This window comes from Xiphophorus couchianus, chromosome 21 (genome assembly GCF_001444195.1).
Source record: "Xiphophorus couchianus chromosome 21, X_couchianus-1.0, whole genome shotgun sequence".
NCBI lineage: Eukaryota > Metazoa > Chordata > Actinopteri > Cyprinodontiformes > Poeciliidae > Xiphophorus > Xiphophorus couchianus.
The window spans coordinates 11,351,901-11,367,167 of record NC_040248.1 but is presented as its reverse complement, the minus strand read 5'-3'; the positions used below and the strand labels follow the sequence as shown (position 1 = coordinate 11,367,167).

The window sequence follows — 15,267 nt, the reverse complement described above, 5'->3', positions numbered from 1 at the left end:
TGACACAATATTACAAGCTATGAAAATCTCACCGAACTATGTTCAATCCATGACCTGAAAAAGAAAAACATATGGCAAAGTTAAAAAAATTGACCAAGAAATGGCAATCCACTAAAGCTAATGGGCTGGACAAGGAGAGCATTAAGCAGAAAAGCAGCAAAGACCAAGTAACTCTGAAGAAGCTGCAGAAATCTACAGCTCAGGAGGGAGAATTGACGTAACATCCGCCCCCATGCGGAAGTAGATCAAACCTTCGGCAAACAGTAGTGGAGGTAGTGGAGCTCAATGCATTACCCCAGACATTTTTTACCTCATCAGCCAAACCTAAGGCAAATACAAACGAGTCCTACGTTAGGTCTGTAAGGTTATTTGCAGCAAACAGAGAAGTCAACACTACAGCTAAAGTCTTTCGCAGCCAAAGGAAAAATGAGGGGCACAAAGTCTAACTGAATGTGAGCGTGAACGCTGCGCCGGACTGACAAAATGGGTGAGAAATGACTGAAATGATACAGGCTTGTGAAAATCTGCCTTCAGGAAAATACTTAAAAAATAAACATTAACACAAAAAGATGCTAAAATGCAAGTACCGCAGTTACAATAGGACATGTTTTCAAGCTCAAATATTTACACATATAAAATCAGGCATAAATACTTAAACTTATTGACAGATTTGACTATAAATGTTATGAAAAAAATGGAATGTTTGCTACCAGTTACCTTCATACAGACGAACATGTGACAGTTGCCGTCGATCACAGTTTCATTCAACTGGACATGAGATCAGCTGCAGGCCTTGATCCATTTCTTGCATTATTCCTGACTCCATTAGTTTTAAAAAATCTAATAAATTGTATTCTGTCCTCAGTAACAGCTGTAGGGATTGCATATTCCTTACTGGCAACATTTGAAGATAATTTCTTGTTATTTTCCTCAAATCTCTATGACTGCAGCGTGTTAGCATTGACAAACCCCGACAATGTTGATGGAAGTGAAGCTCCTCCAGATAAGGGGCATGCACTTGACAAATAGTGACTGGCCAGTTCCTGACAAACCTGCCAGAATTATTGACAGGGGGTGTCATCAATTATGTTGAGAGGATAACTATCATAGGTGCCTCTATAAATCGGATCTTTATTAAAATATGGCAAGAAGAAAGTAAAAAGAAACAAGTCACTTGTTGTGCAACAATAGGTTTGGTTTAGCAAAAATTTTTTTAATCCATGGCAAAGGAAGATAAAAGGATTTCTGATTCTGATATTAACAAAATTGGTGATTTAAATCAAAATCACCACGTTGGGGTTACACCTTATTATCATGAAACAGAAGCCAAATAGATTTCAGTGTCAGTTATTGCGCATGATGCCTGCAAAGCAGGTACACAGCATGTACTGTGTTAAACATGGTCTATCGCATACAATTACAATAAAATCCAGTTGTGGATTTGTGACAAAATGTAAAACACGTTCAGTAGTAGTGGCTTATCTTGTTTCATTTATTCTACATGGCAGTTTAGTAGCTTCGAGTAGTTGTCCCTTCAAAGAACATTACTCGGCATGGACAATCTTGTACATCAAACATCTTGCTCTACAAAATGTATTCAAATCTCACATAGAAAAACAAAATGATTCTTTTTTTGTTTTTTAAGGTTTCCACAATCCCTGCTTTCAACTAGAGATGACGGATAGTTTTATAAAGCAATGCGCAAATTCCACCTATGCATCACGGCTGTTGAAATGGAGCATATTAGGCAATATTTTAAAAAAGAAAAATCAACTCTCTCTCCCGGCTTCAGGTCAGGAGTCAAATATTTTCTGCATAAGCAATATGCTGTCTCCACCACACTATTTATAGCAGCAGGCAGAAACAGCTGAGCGGACTGCAGTGATGTCACTGGCGCTGATGGAATGCTTTGTTCCTCGGCGCGTGCGCATAACACCAGCGCGTGCATGAGCTGCAGCGAAGGACCAGGATGCAGGAGCCAAAATGGCTGAATGTACATACACCCCCCCCCCCACAGACACACACACACACAGACACGCACACACACATATATATATATATAGCAGTGTGTGTGTTTGTGTTTATAAAAGCATCCCTATCACTGAAAGCCAGGTTTCTAATAAGCGCCGTAACCTTATGAAAGCACCCAGGCCTCAGTCGAGGATGTCCGTGTTAATGCCACGGAGGGAATCAGTGTTTGTGGATGCCATTTGAAACTCGGAGCAAAATAACATCACGCTGCAGCTGAAAGCAGGAACACATCTCCTGTACGGTCTGAAGCGCTTAATGGTTCCGAGCTCCCCCCCTCTCAGCATTCAGCCGTGGCATTCAAGAAGCACCATACCCACGTATATATTTTTAGTAAGCCTTTGGGCTTCTTTCAGTGTCCCTAAAAGAGCATGGTTGCCCGGCAACCGTTATTGTTGCCATGGAGATTCATGTGTTGGCAGCTGCTGCAATCAGCATCAACTCGAGGCTGCACGTTCCCATTCCGATAGTCAGGCAGGCGACGAGGAAGGCAGCGAGGACACACAGCCGGAGAGAGAGAGAGAGGTTAGTAATCAGTGTGAAACATACATTCATCTGTTATCCCGCTGCATTAATACAATTACGTCAAGAAGAAATTTATGGCAGTGCTTTGGTGAGATGATCACACTGCAGACGGAGGAATAAAACTCCACCTCGGAGCCTAACTGATCTCCTAGTTTCACTGAACGCAGTGGGACGATGCTGGTTTGCTTCTGACACAAGCAAAAAATAAAAAAAATAAAATAAAATTCTACATTTCAGACTGCTGCTAAAATTTGATGTGGATTCAACTTGTTAGCAAGGATAAGTGATATTTTACCCCCTTCCGACCTTTATATGAGTATGCATCTGTGTCCAATGGAAGAATTGTAAACCCTGTTCAGAGTAAAAATGCATTGAATTCATAATAGCTGTTATTTCCTCTTCGGGCATTCCCGCCTTTCTTCTTCCTTTTCAGCTCTACCGTCGTTTCACTGTTGACATCACAGACCAATGTGGGGATAAAGAGGCAGAGAAAAACAATAACAGACCCATTGACCCCCATTTCACAAACCTTGAGGGTATGAGAGAGGGGGGGAAAAAGTCCACTTACAATGCTGGAACAGACCTGCTGATTGGGCGTCAATGGGTTCTCTATTAGGGAACAGGGAAAGTGCAGCTCCAGGTCCTGACTCCGGTCCAGTCCTGAGCGCACACACTCCTACAGCGGTACATGGATCTACATCTGTTCTCTGAGACCTCTAAAAGTGTATCAGAGAGACGCTGGAGATGTAATGAATTAGAATTTTGTTTAGTCAACATTTTATTTAGAGTTACTGCATGCAGTGATATATTTTAATTCATTTATTTCTCTTAATTGTGCTTATAGCCAATAGAAATTCCAAATTTGATTTCTCCGACTATGTTAATATTGCATAAAAAGAAGTTTACATAGAAATGTCAACCTATTAAAAAGTAAGTCTTGCACATTATATGCTGGGTTGGGGCTCCTTTTGCATAAACGACTTCAGCAAAGCGCCTGAGACGTTGGTATCTCTCATCTTCTTCTTACCAGTACTCCATAGGGTTCTGTGAGGTTTAGGTGAGGCCAGTTTGCTAGATTATTAGGAACAGTGATGACATGCCTATGGGTATGACAGGTATTACATCCTACTGATGAATAAAATCAGCACCTTTATAACGACGTTTAGCTTGAGGACAAGACAGAGTCACACAGGACAAACAATCATGCACTCAGTTGCACCTAAGGGCAATTTAGAGAGACCTGAGAGTCATTGTTTTGGACTGCGAGGGGAAGCCGGAGTACGGACATGGAGAACATGGAAACTGCAAACTCCATGCAGAAAAACCTCAGGCCGGGATTCAAACTCAGGACCTTCAAGGCAGAGCTGCTTCAATGTGCAGCCCTACTTTGAAAATCAAACTGAAATTTTGATTTCAGTTTGAAATCAAAATTTCATCTGAAAGAGGGCATTGAAGCAATATTTCTTCTTCTTGGGATGTCGATTCAGGTTCAGGAATTAAACAGTTGTAGATCATGTCTTAACTTTGTTTTACAATCCTCTCATGGTTAACCTTGTTACTTGTGCATCGGGCTAGGTGGTAAAACAATAATGATATCTTTGTCACGGTAGTCACATGATCAGTATCAATTGATTTGATTTGATCAATTTCAATAAATTCTGATAAAGAACTGCACAGCATTCTGGAGGTTTGTAGGCAGAGGAAAATACTTAGCTACTCAACCTTGGCCCAGATAGGAAAGCTTTGTGGGATCAACTAACTCATTCACTCTTTGGTTACCTAGCAACAGCTTTAGTAACATGGGCAGGGTCAGTTTCCTGTTGCCGCCAACATCCTCAGGAGTACTTCACTCCTCAGAGGTCAAAGGAGACTCAAAGCGGACAAAGGAAAATTTCTACAACCACAAACGCATATGTGTTGTGCACTGGCACAGGAAGATGTTCACATCGAACTGTTTTGTGTGTGACACCGTGCTGATAATGTTGAGAGTCAGTGCAACCAGTCGCAACGATGCATACTGTGATTGAAGCTCCCTGTGCAGCACTGATAGGTGTGCAGTGGCCGCCCTGGTATAAAAGAAACAGGGCTAGGTTTCTATTCAAATTCTGTCAATCACAGCTGCCGTTATTTTATCGTAAATTAGATACTTTTTTTCAAATATGGTGGTTCACAAGAGGACATTATGGATGAACAACCAGCTTTTTTAGCAGACTCTTTGTGGTGTCAGTGACAGACTGTTAGACATCTGTTAAGGTAGCAGTCTTCTCCATGACTGTGTGGGCAATAATCCACCTATAAAACTAAATTTCTGAGCCAATCATACTTTCTTTATTGGTCTCATGCAATATGCACATTTTCTGAGAAAGCTGTATTTTGGGTTTTAAAAATACTTACTAAAATGAACAGAAATAAATAACTTGTATGCGTATTAAATATATAAAAATTATATATTAAATATGAGTTTCTCTTTTTGAAGTAAATAGCTGAAATGAATTACCTCTTCCATGTTATCGTAATTTATTGAGAGGCCACTATATATAGATCAGATGCTGCTCTGAGCACTCTCTAAAGTAACTGTGACCAAGAAAGATGAAGCAGGAACACTCCAATAAAAGCCATTAGAAGTGAATGATTTCCAGGGAGACGAGCATCTGTATCCAAAACAAATTCACTTGTTTAATTGGATTTCATTTTATGGGCACACAGGTCAGATAAAAAAAACAACCTTTTTTGCTTATATTGCTGTAAACGCCGCTCTTTCTGAAACAAATCAAGACAAGGCAGCTCAGTTTGGATTAACATTAAAGTCTGCGTTCGCAATGACCCTTCCACCGGTGACTACACTAAAACAAGATCATAGTTAATGGTTCAATAAATTTTCCTTCCTTTACAGCTTTAATTGCCTCACACGCAGCAGAAACGTATCTTTAGGAGTTGGACATGAGGATCTCCTGGCATAAGCATGAAAATAGAGGCTCACCTCGCTTTTTGCGGATGCTGCTGGTTGACATTTAACATCACAGAGAGAGGGGAGGTGGAGAGCCCGGTGCCCTACATGCACATTTGACCCCCTGCTAATGTCAGAGGGGGAAGGTCCCAAACACACTCATCCGTACTTCACTCACACAAAGCACTACCAGAGTACAAAGTATCTATCTCTGAAATTGCAGAGGCTCTTCTAACTTCATAATGTGTATTTAGAGAAAGGTATAATTTAATCCAAGCCAGATACAGTGCAGGTAACTGATGGCAAAGGTTTACTCTGTGCTTCATCAGCTGAGTCTTTTGCCTCTGTTTCCCAACCAAAATGTGTTGCTTTTCAAAAAAATAAAAAATATCTATAGTTATCCTTAAGTTTGTGATGCTTTGAAAGGCCAGTTATTTCTTATCTGGGGAATTGTACAAACGTCTTCATCATATACTGTTTCTTTTTTGGAGGACGTTACAAACACTGCCAGCAGGCCTGCAACCCAGTGCAGCTGACCTGATTCTGCTTGCACGCAACCATGAAATAACAACTGCTCTTTGGAGTCTGGTGCTAGCTCGGGGAACGTACCGTCCCTGCTCGGGTGGAGCATGTGGGCAAACCTCACCATCAGGGTAGAAGTAAGAAGTAGAGAGAAAAAAGAGAAGAAATCACACAATGAGGTCACATTCTGAAATACAAAAGCAGGCATTGCTGGGCAGCCCTTTAAATGTGGTGTCTGTTTCTTGCACGTTTACATGCATTTATCTTCCTATCCAAAAATCTCTATCCTTCATATATATATATATATATATATATATATATATATATATATATATATATATATGCACTCTATTTTAAAGTCAGAGCGATATAATGCTATAGGAGCTAGCATGTAGGATGTCTGTTGCTGGGTGGACGAGGCCTTTGCTGTACGACCCAAAACATAAGGAGGGGGTGAAAAAAGCTCGTCTGTTCCCGGCAGCTTATAGAGCTGCAGAGCGCACATCAACCATTGTCTGCCTGCACACAGTTTATTTTATGTGCATCTTTCTGCTACAAGCTGCACTATTATTTATTTCGTCGCCAAGAGTCCCAAGAAGATCAACATCGACGCTTAATTATGTATTTTTGCGCACGAGCAAAAATTAATTATTTCTTGTCGTCAAATTTAATCTTAAATTAAAAAAATATATGTAGAAAAATAGTAGGGTTTTTTTGGGTAACGTGGTCAAGCTGAATAACAAGGCCTTTCGAAAAGAAAAAAAAAATATATAGGTCCTGGTCGGAGATACTTCTGCGCATTTTCACAGCGGCGCATATTCAGAGCTGCCTCGGTGACGCTTATTTCCTATGCTGTCATTGTCTTTAAAAATATATATATATATACACATAAATAAAGTGTCTTCTTTTCTGTCCTATGCTGTGGAGGGTAAACTGTCCCTTTGCGACAGAAATCTTGCTCCGGGGAAACGTGCAGCGAGTATCCAGCAGAAGCGCAAATCAAATCCAAACCCGGTATGTTTCCAGTAGTGGCTCCAACTTTTCCAAACTTCTCTGCCCAAATGATGGAATGTGCTACTGCAGCCGGTGGTCATTTCTTCCTCCTTCCCTCCCTTTTACGCCCCTCTTCTCTCCCATAGTTTTTTTTTTCTCCAGCAAAGAGGGCTCAGTCTCTGGCTCTTGATTAATAAATGTTTATGTGTTTTGAAGTGCAGCACAAAAGCGGGGTTGGCCTGTGACCCCTGGTAGCCCCGACCTTACGCGGGGTTCATTGTAAGGCGCTGGGAACCGAGACCCTGGGGCCACTATCCCCCCCCCCCCACATTCTCCCACCACGCACGCACACACACACGCACTCTTGTAGCCATTCATGTGCGCACCGCTGCTTGTCGCCCCGCAGCTTCCATTGTTTCAGTGGGAACAATGGCATCACCTCCCCTCCTCCTATTCCTCCATCTCTCTCTCTCTGCAAGAGAAAACGCAGCTTTCAAACTTCCCTCTATGTGCAGCCTGACGCAAGCCCGGGCAGAGTTTCCTTCGTACCCTTCAAAATAAAGAAGAAAAAAGATGTTGACAAAACGTTAACACTCTTAGCGGTGTGATCGCTCATGTTGCGTCACACACAAAGGTTGCATCACTGCATAGTGGGTTCTTTCAAAGTCCATCAGTGAAGCAGAGTGAAACTGGGGGACAGAGGGCTGGATGCTGACGCAAAACCTGCACGTGCATTTTAAATTGCAAAATCCATTTTGAACAGGTTTTGCATGTTTAAAATGAACATGCAAAACCTGCATGTTTATTTTAAATGCACAAATTGGACAAGTTAGAAGAAACTGCACATTGGTGGGGATCCCTGGTGCTTCACCTTGGCTGCAGGGCTGGTGAGGTTACTTAGATGGCATCATGGTCAATCACTGCAGGAAGTAAAGAGGGGATATGTAAATACTGCAATCAATTAGAAACAGAAAGAATTTGTCTAGAAAGAGTTGCAATGTGTCGTTGATTTTACAGCAATCCCTTATACCAAGTATGCATGTAGCGACAGTGGAGAGGAAAAACTCCCATTTAACAGGGAGAAATCTCCAGCAGAACCTGGCAGAGTGGCCATCTGCCACAACGGACTGGGGTTTTTGAGAAGACCTGATGTAGGAGTAATTTCTATGTTAATGAAAGTAGAAGTCCAAGTAAAAAAGTTAATAGCAGGAGAGGGACGCATTTAATTGCTGGCAGCATTATCTCAGCTTATGCCTTCCTCCAGGAAGGCACCACAGCCAAAACGCAACACCAGACCAGCTGTAGCTTCTATGGAGAGGAAAATACTGAGAGAAAGCATAAAATTAACAGCTGCAAAAATAACAGCAAATAATGCAAATTGGAAAGTAGTGGCAGAAGAAATGGGGGTGGAGGGCAGTGGTCAGTTTGTCCTCCAGCAGCCTAAGCAGCATAACTACATAGTCAGCTCAGGATAACTTAACCCCATAGAATGGGGCATGAGAGAGGACATGAGAGTGCACCTTACCTCCCTCTACTCACCCCCTTGACTGGGAAAACATCTTTTATAACAATATGTTTCATAAAAAAAAGACATTTTAATTTTCAGCTGAACATCTCAGAGAGCACAGGTCAGTCTGTCGTCTAAAAGTGCAGAGTATGGCACAGAAACATATAACTTGACATGGTCATTCACCTAAACTGACACTATACTTAAGGTGAGCGTTGATTAGAGAAACCGCCAAGAGGCCTGTGGTATCTCTGGAGAAGCTGCAGAGATAGAGCACTCATGTGAAAGAATCTGTACCACAAAAGTCCAATTTTCTGTTTGCCACAATGCATGTAGGAGACAAAGCAACTTGTGGCCAACATGCAAAATGGTATGAACACATATGCCAACCACAAAAATGAATCTTATTGTTGTTGGTGAAAAGAAAGAGAGAGCAAAATTCATACAAAGTATTGAGGCGGGAGGGTTGAAAACAAATGTATTCCACACTTTTGAAATTATTTGTTTCTTTGTTTCTTCCACTTCAGAATTAGTCATCTTACAATCTCAGTAACTGAAGTTAACAGTTTTGCAAGATAAAGATTTTGCTCTGCTCAGATGGTTATTGAATCCAGTAGGCCTGGTACCAGGCCCAATGCAAGACCCAATACCAGGTAGGGACTCAATGAAGATCTAATACAGTTTTTCTCCATCCGGGTTCTCAGGCCTCCCTGCCCTGCATGTTTTAGGTGTTTCCCTTCTGCCACACACCTGGTTTGAATCTGTGGGTGATTAACGGTTTCTGCAGTACTTGATGGTCATGCAATCATTTGAATCAGCTGTTCTGGAATAGATGCACATCTAAAACATGCAGAGCATGGGGGGTGCGGGGACTGGAATTGAGAAGCACTGGTCTAATATCTTTATTAAATTCATGTGCTGAATTTAGAAAATCAGCACATGGGTTGTCAAGAGTTGTCCTGCACCAGTTCTACCAAGGCATTTCAGATTAGATGATTGTCAATGTGTAAATTTATGTAGACGTGAATTGTTTGATACAAAAACAAATTAAAAATCTGGATTGAAATTATGATTCAAAACATGCAAATATCCAACCCAATATCCCATGAAAATCACTAAATACGGGACTTCTAGAGAATTGCGAAAATACATTACATTCCTCAAGACTAAAACGCAAAAACTGAAAATCAGTGCAGCATGCATAAGGATTCTTATCTAAAACAAGCTTCTTCTTTTTTTAGAGCAATTAAGTCCTACAACACGTCAAATATTTCAGGGGAAGCTGAAAATCTGTGCTGCATGCATTGATATTTTAAAGCAAAAAGGGGAAAATATTCCCAAAAAAGGACTAAATACAGGACTTACAGAGCACGCATTTCAGTGTACAAACGCGTGAGCGCTACGCGCTTGCGTGTGGGAAGCAAGAGAGAGAGATTTAACTCATTGTAATGCACACAACGACCTGCCCTCTTTTGGAAAAAAAAAGAAGCGAGGAGCGAGAAAGCGCAGCCATGCTTTGCAGGGGCTACAGCGTCGCTCTCATTGGTAGTATGAGCCTCCTCGCCAAACGGAGTGTGTGCTTTGCTCGCCCGCTCGCCGCTGCACCGACACAAACCGGGAATTTAAGGCTCCGCGATGAATCGGTGAAGTAATCACAATAACGCCGAAAACCAACCGGACGCGGATACATATGAGCTCATTGTGCTGGGATCCACCATATGGCGCGGACCGCTTCATGGTGAGTATCTCACTGGGTTGCGTTAGTCAATTATTTATGAGTCAAATCTGCGTTTTTTTTTTGGGGGGGGGGCCTTTAAATGTCCCTTCATTTATCTGCGAACTGAAAGAAAAAGCTGTTATCTGGAGATGTTTCGAGACGTAACGCTGTGTCCTCTCCACTGCACGTTGCACTTGCCATTGTTATTGCGGGCTCTCGGGAATGAAGCAGCTCATGTGCAATAAATAAATTTAAAAAAAAATCGCTAAAACATGTGCAACCCGGCGCAGGCTGCAACCTGCTCATCATTTCATGTCGACAATTGCATAATCTATAAGAAGGACTAAAAGAGGACGGTGTGTTTCTGAGCTGCAGCGCGGCGCTTCAGGACAATAGGGTCGTTTCCCCCCCACCCCCCTTTACCTCCTTCTCTTACTTCTCCTTTGGTGGTCAGAGACCCAAAAATCCAGAGTAGGAATAACCGATATGATTTGCCCTGGATGGGGTCGTCTCTCAGAGTGACAACCGGTGATTTCCTTTGTTTCCGTATCCATCTCCTCTCCGTAACAGCGAGTGTATTCAACGCAATTAACATATGTGCTCTGCCTGCGCCTCTTTATTCCCAGTTCTGTCAATTTTCGCCCTTCAGTTGGAATAGAAGGAGCCTTTTCCCGGCTTAGAAGCGTTCAGGGTCTTAAGCACGTACAGTCAGTACTGACTTCAATGGAATTTGATTGGTGTTTAATGCGAATTGTGCGAATTTCAGCGTATGATATTAGATACGAACAGGTCTTTATAACGTTCACTAAATGTGACAGGTAATAGAACCTTTGCATTGCGTTTTTCTCGTTCTATGTCCTCCTGATGACAGATGGGAAAACGGTGTTAAGGTTTGACTAAATGTCACTGATTGCACAGCTCGTCACATCAAAGCCAAAATGCAGCATTCGCTCCCCTCCAGCATCCCTCCCTCCATCACTGTATGCGAGGGAGTGCACGGACGTGTGCGTGTGCGCATGCTCAAAACGATCCCGTATTAGTGTGAGCTTTGCTTCACAAGTGTTCCCATTTTTTTTTTTTCTTTCCTCCAATAGTGCAATGTTGCATAACTGTTCGCAGCCCAGCGCCAGATTTGGGACTTCGCAGCACACACTGAGACTGAGTTGTCCGAGCCGCCGTAGAGCCGGTAACACGCATCCCCTCCCACATATTCTCACACAAACTGGGATAGTCGGAGAAAAATGTCCCTTTTCGTTTCAAGGACGCAGGTTAGGCGATGAAGAGGGGACTCTGGGTAATATAGAGAAACATCTGTTTGCCTAGTGACGTCACCAACTGCCACCCCCCCCACCCCCCTTCTCTCCGCCCGTCATCCCAATCCTCTTCTGCTGAAGGCAGATTCCTCATTTGTTTGGCTGGAGCATCGTTAATCCCAAAGTCAGATTGGGGGGTGGGGGGGAGGAGACCGGACGGGGAGACGATCAGTCCCATTTAGCAGGTGTCAGTGCGCACGGTTCGGTCTCTGCGTCTCCGTTCATTTGCACGTAAGGAAAAAAAAAGAAAAGCGAAGATGAGGATTCCGCAATTACTGCCCCATTTTGAGATTTGCGGCATTTTCTAGGAATATGCAGAAAAGCGAATTCTTTGAAAGTTTTTCTTTTTCATTTTTTGTGGACTTGTTTCTAAGTTGTGAATGTGGAATACTTGCACTTAATTTTTGAGGCTCATGGCGCATTTTGTTTGTTTTTTTTGTCTTCATCCCCGTAGGTTACATTATGGAATAATGGAGGACATCTATGCTGTCTGCTGCTTTGGACACTGCATACGGAGTCCTTTGCTCATCTGCAAAAGCTGCCTGGGACGGTTAATAATTTGTCCTCAAAGCTGTCTTATTTGCCTTGTAACCTCACCTACTTAGGTAAATGCATGAATACAGGCAGATCTTTGCTAAAAGAAGAAGAAAAAAAGAGCTTTCCCCCCTCGTTTTCGGTCTGCAGGCCAGGGCGGCTGCAGAATATTAAGGTTACAGGCGCAAAAAGAGGTTTCTTCCAGTTGTCTTTGTTTTTCCTGAAACAGAGAGACAGCACTCGTATGTTTCTGTGCAAACGTCTCTCCGAGCAGCGGGTTGCGTCTCTCCGTGTTCACAGCGGACCTTGATTTAATGTCTTACAATTAAGGCACGCGGTGAATGCCAAGAGATGATCCTCCTCTCTTCGAAACGACATCACGGACACCATGAACTCATTGAACTGTATTTTTTTTTTTTAAAGTTTATAATTTATGTACTGCCTGTGTTTTTTTTAAAACAATAAAGTAATTGCATATGCGGAAGTTCTGGTTCCATCTGAGCATACATGTTCCTAGCGTGTGGTGGTGGGGTGTGTGTGTGTGTGTGTGTGTGTGTGTCCAATAGAGCAATAGGAGCCTTCCATCCCAACACAGGCTGCCAGCAGCGCTGTCCACCTTCTGTGGTGCTGAAATCTGCAGCCTTTTGTTTCGCTCGCCTGCAGCCGGCGTGGAAGCGGAAATCGTGCAGTGCGGGATTCAGACTGCGCAAAGTCTACACATCGGCGTTCGCTCGCATGTAACCTTCAATGGCTTGTTTTGTTCGAGCAAATCAGATTAACAAGATGCGCCAACACTAAGACACCAGGGGTGAACACATTCCAGCTGAAATTTGTGAAATAATTCACCAGAATTTATAAAGTAAACATAAATGCTGGTCGAATCCTTTTCTTAGAAATGTAATTATTTTACGTCATTTTCTCATCATTTTCGCCCTGTAATATGTCCCTAAAATTCAAGTGCATCAAAGCAGTAATAACCCCGCTGTGTACATGCAGGGAGCATACTTGAGCAGAGCTGCTTAAGACCAATGTCACATTAAATTAATATCAAAAGGTCGGAAAATGTGGCCCCGACAAAATCTTCTACCACAGCAGGCGGCTAGCAGAGAGCTAAATATCAACCCGAGGAAATATAATTCTGCATAAATGCGCGGAGCAGATTTGAAAAGTAGCGAAGACATTCCAAATTCATCTAATTTGTTACAGTTTCAGTTCGGAGTGCTTTGACAGAATAAAATAATTTCACGAGTCTGAGTGTCATCTAATAAATGACTGGAGGATGGATGGATGGATGGGTGGATGGATGGAGGAGCCATCCATTCATCCATTTTTAAGAAGCGGTTTTCTTAAAATGTGTTCAAAATAAGCACTCAGCACTCGTTTTATGTTCAGAGACACTTTAAATTTAAGATCATTTCCCACCGAATAGGCTGGAGGAAATGTTGTGACAAAGAAACAGTTTGTTGCTGCGTCTCTGTATGAAGCCATAACCATCATCTGCATCTGCATCATTTCTTTAAACTCCAGTTGTTAATGTAGCCAAAAACAGCGCCTCCTATGTTTGCCATATCATGATTATTACACCTCGCCCCTTGTCGCAAACACCATGAAAATCCAAACTCAACCGCAAGAGAGTCTGGCCTCTGCTGATAGCAAGAAAAAAAATCTTTAAGTTGAATGAAATCCATAAAGCTGCCATCGAGCATGTTCGTGGATGTGCTGCTCCCCCTGGAGAGCCGTCTGGGTCCATCTCCTGTCTTCTTATGGAGGCTCTCCTGCCCTCTTGTGGTAGAAATCAGAAATATTGTCAAACATTCAGATACAAACTCGGTTATTATTGATACATATCACAACAAATGTCACCTTGAGACACTTTACAAGTCAAAAATAACTAATTAATATCATATTTTATAGAAATATATAACTAAATTAAAAGTCCTACATTTAATATGTTATATGGCATTTATCATAACAATAATAGTAATTGTTTTATTTATTTAGTTTAGCATTTTAGCTGATTGTTGAGAGCTCTATGCAGCTTCTTTCATGTTTTAATTTGTGCAGGGACACCTTAAGATTGCATGAAAAATTAAAAATCTTAAATCTGACAGACTGAAAAACAACAGTGCAACCTGGTTTGATAGCGTGTCTGTTTTTTCTCATGAACAGAATTGTTTGTCCATTTGTTTGTTTTTTACTTTGAGTAGTTCAATCCAATTCTCATGTCACTGTATAATAAACAGCAACTTTATAAAATACAAAATAATTACAGTAATATAAACTGCCTAATTAGAAGTTTTGGATTTTTCTGTCTGTACACAGAAAGCTCTGACTGTTCTGGTTTAGATGTGAAACCGTTCACAGGATGGCAGCATGTTCAAAACCTTCATAAGGAAAATGTAAAGAGTCTCTGAGCATGTTCACTGTTCCTGCACCGGATCTGAGGCAGACTCCCTCTCTATTTCCTGCAGAGGACCTCTTATCTGTTATTTTGCAGCCAGAGCAACACGCAGAGATTATGTCAGTGCAATCTCAACCACACCTCTGTAGAATGTGGTGAAGAGCTACAAGCGTTATTTGTTTCCTCAGATAGTGATACAAATAAAGTGGCTGGTTCTCTGTCCAGGTAAGGTCGCCAGAGATCTTTGCTCTGAGGTTTAATGCCACCCACTCTCTGTCTCCGCTGCAATGTAATCCACACAAAAGATGAAGAAAATCCGATAAATGAATTATTGGAAATCACATCATTTGACCTACCACAATAACATCAAACTAGGTTCAGGTTCTTGTCTTTGCTGACGTATCGCCACAGGATGATGCTGCCACCACCATGTTTCACAGTGACCCCTACAATGCTCGTTTCAAACTCCAGGACATCTATAGCCTCCTTTTTCAGAATTATTTGTGCAGGACTAAAACCTTTCCAATCAAAAGATTCTCCATGCTGAGTTTTGAATCTTTGAAGCTCTGCCCGAGTTACCATGGGTTTCTTGGCTTTTTTTTTCTTCTGATCAATACTCTCCTTATCCTGAGGTGTTGTGTTTGCAGAGTTCTCCTCAGCTTTATCACTGACCTTTCATTCCAGTTGTTGTTCCTTGGTCTCCGCCATTGTTCGCAATGTTCTTTAAAAACCTCATAGGCCTTCAGAGAACAGCCATATTTATACTGAGAATAAACTAAA

At 41.9% G+C, this 15,267-nt stretch overlaps 1 long non-coding RNA gene across 1 annotated transcript in view; it reads right to left on the bottom strand.

Annotated features, from left to right (window-relative positions):
• Positions 1-11,890: 11,890 nt before the first annotated feature.
• Positions 11,891-15,267, bottom strand: part of LOC114137029 (uncharacterized) — a 32,934-nt gene continuing 29,557 nt past the window's right edge. Inside the window, exon 5 of the long non-coding RNA XR_003593923.1 lies at positions 11,891-13,868. This is a non-coding gene — a long non-coding RNA (uncharacterized LOC114137029). The remainder of the gene's footprint in view (positions 13,869-15,267) is intronic.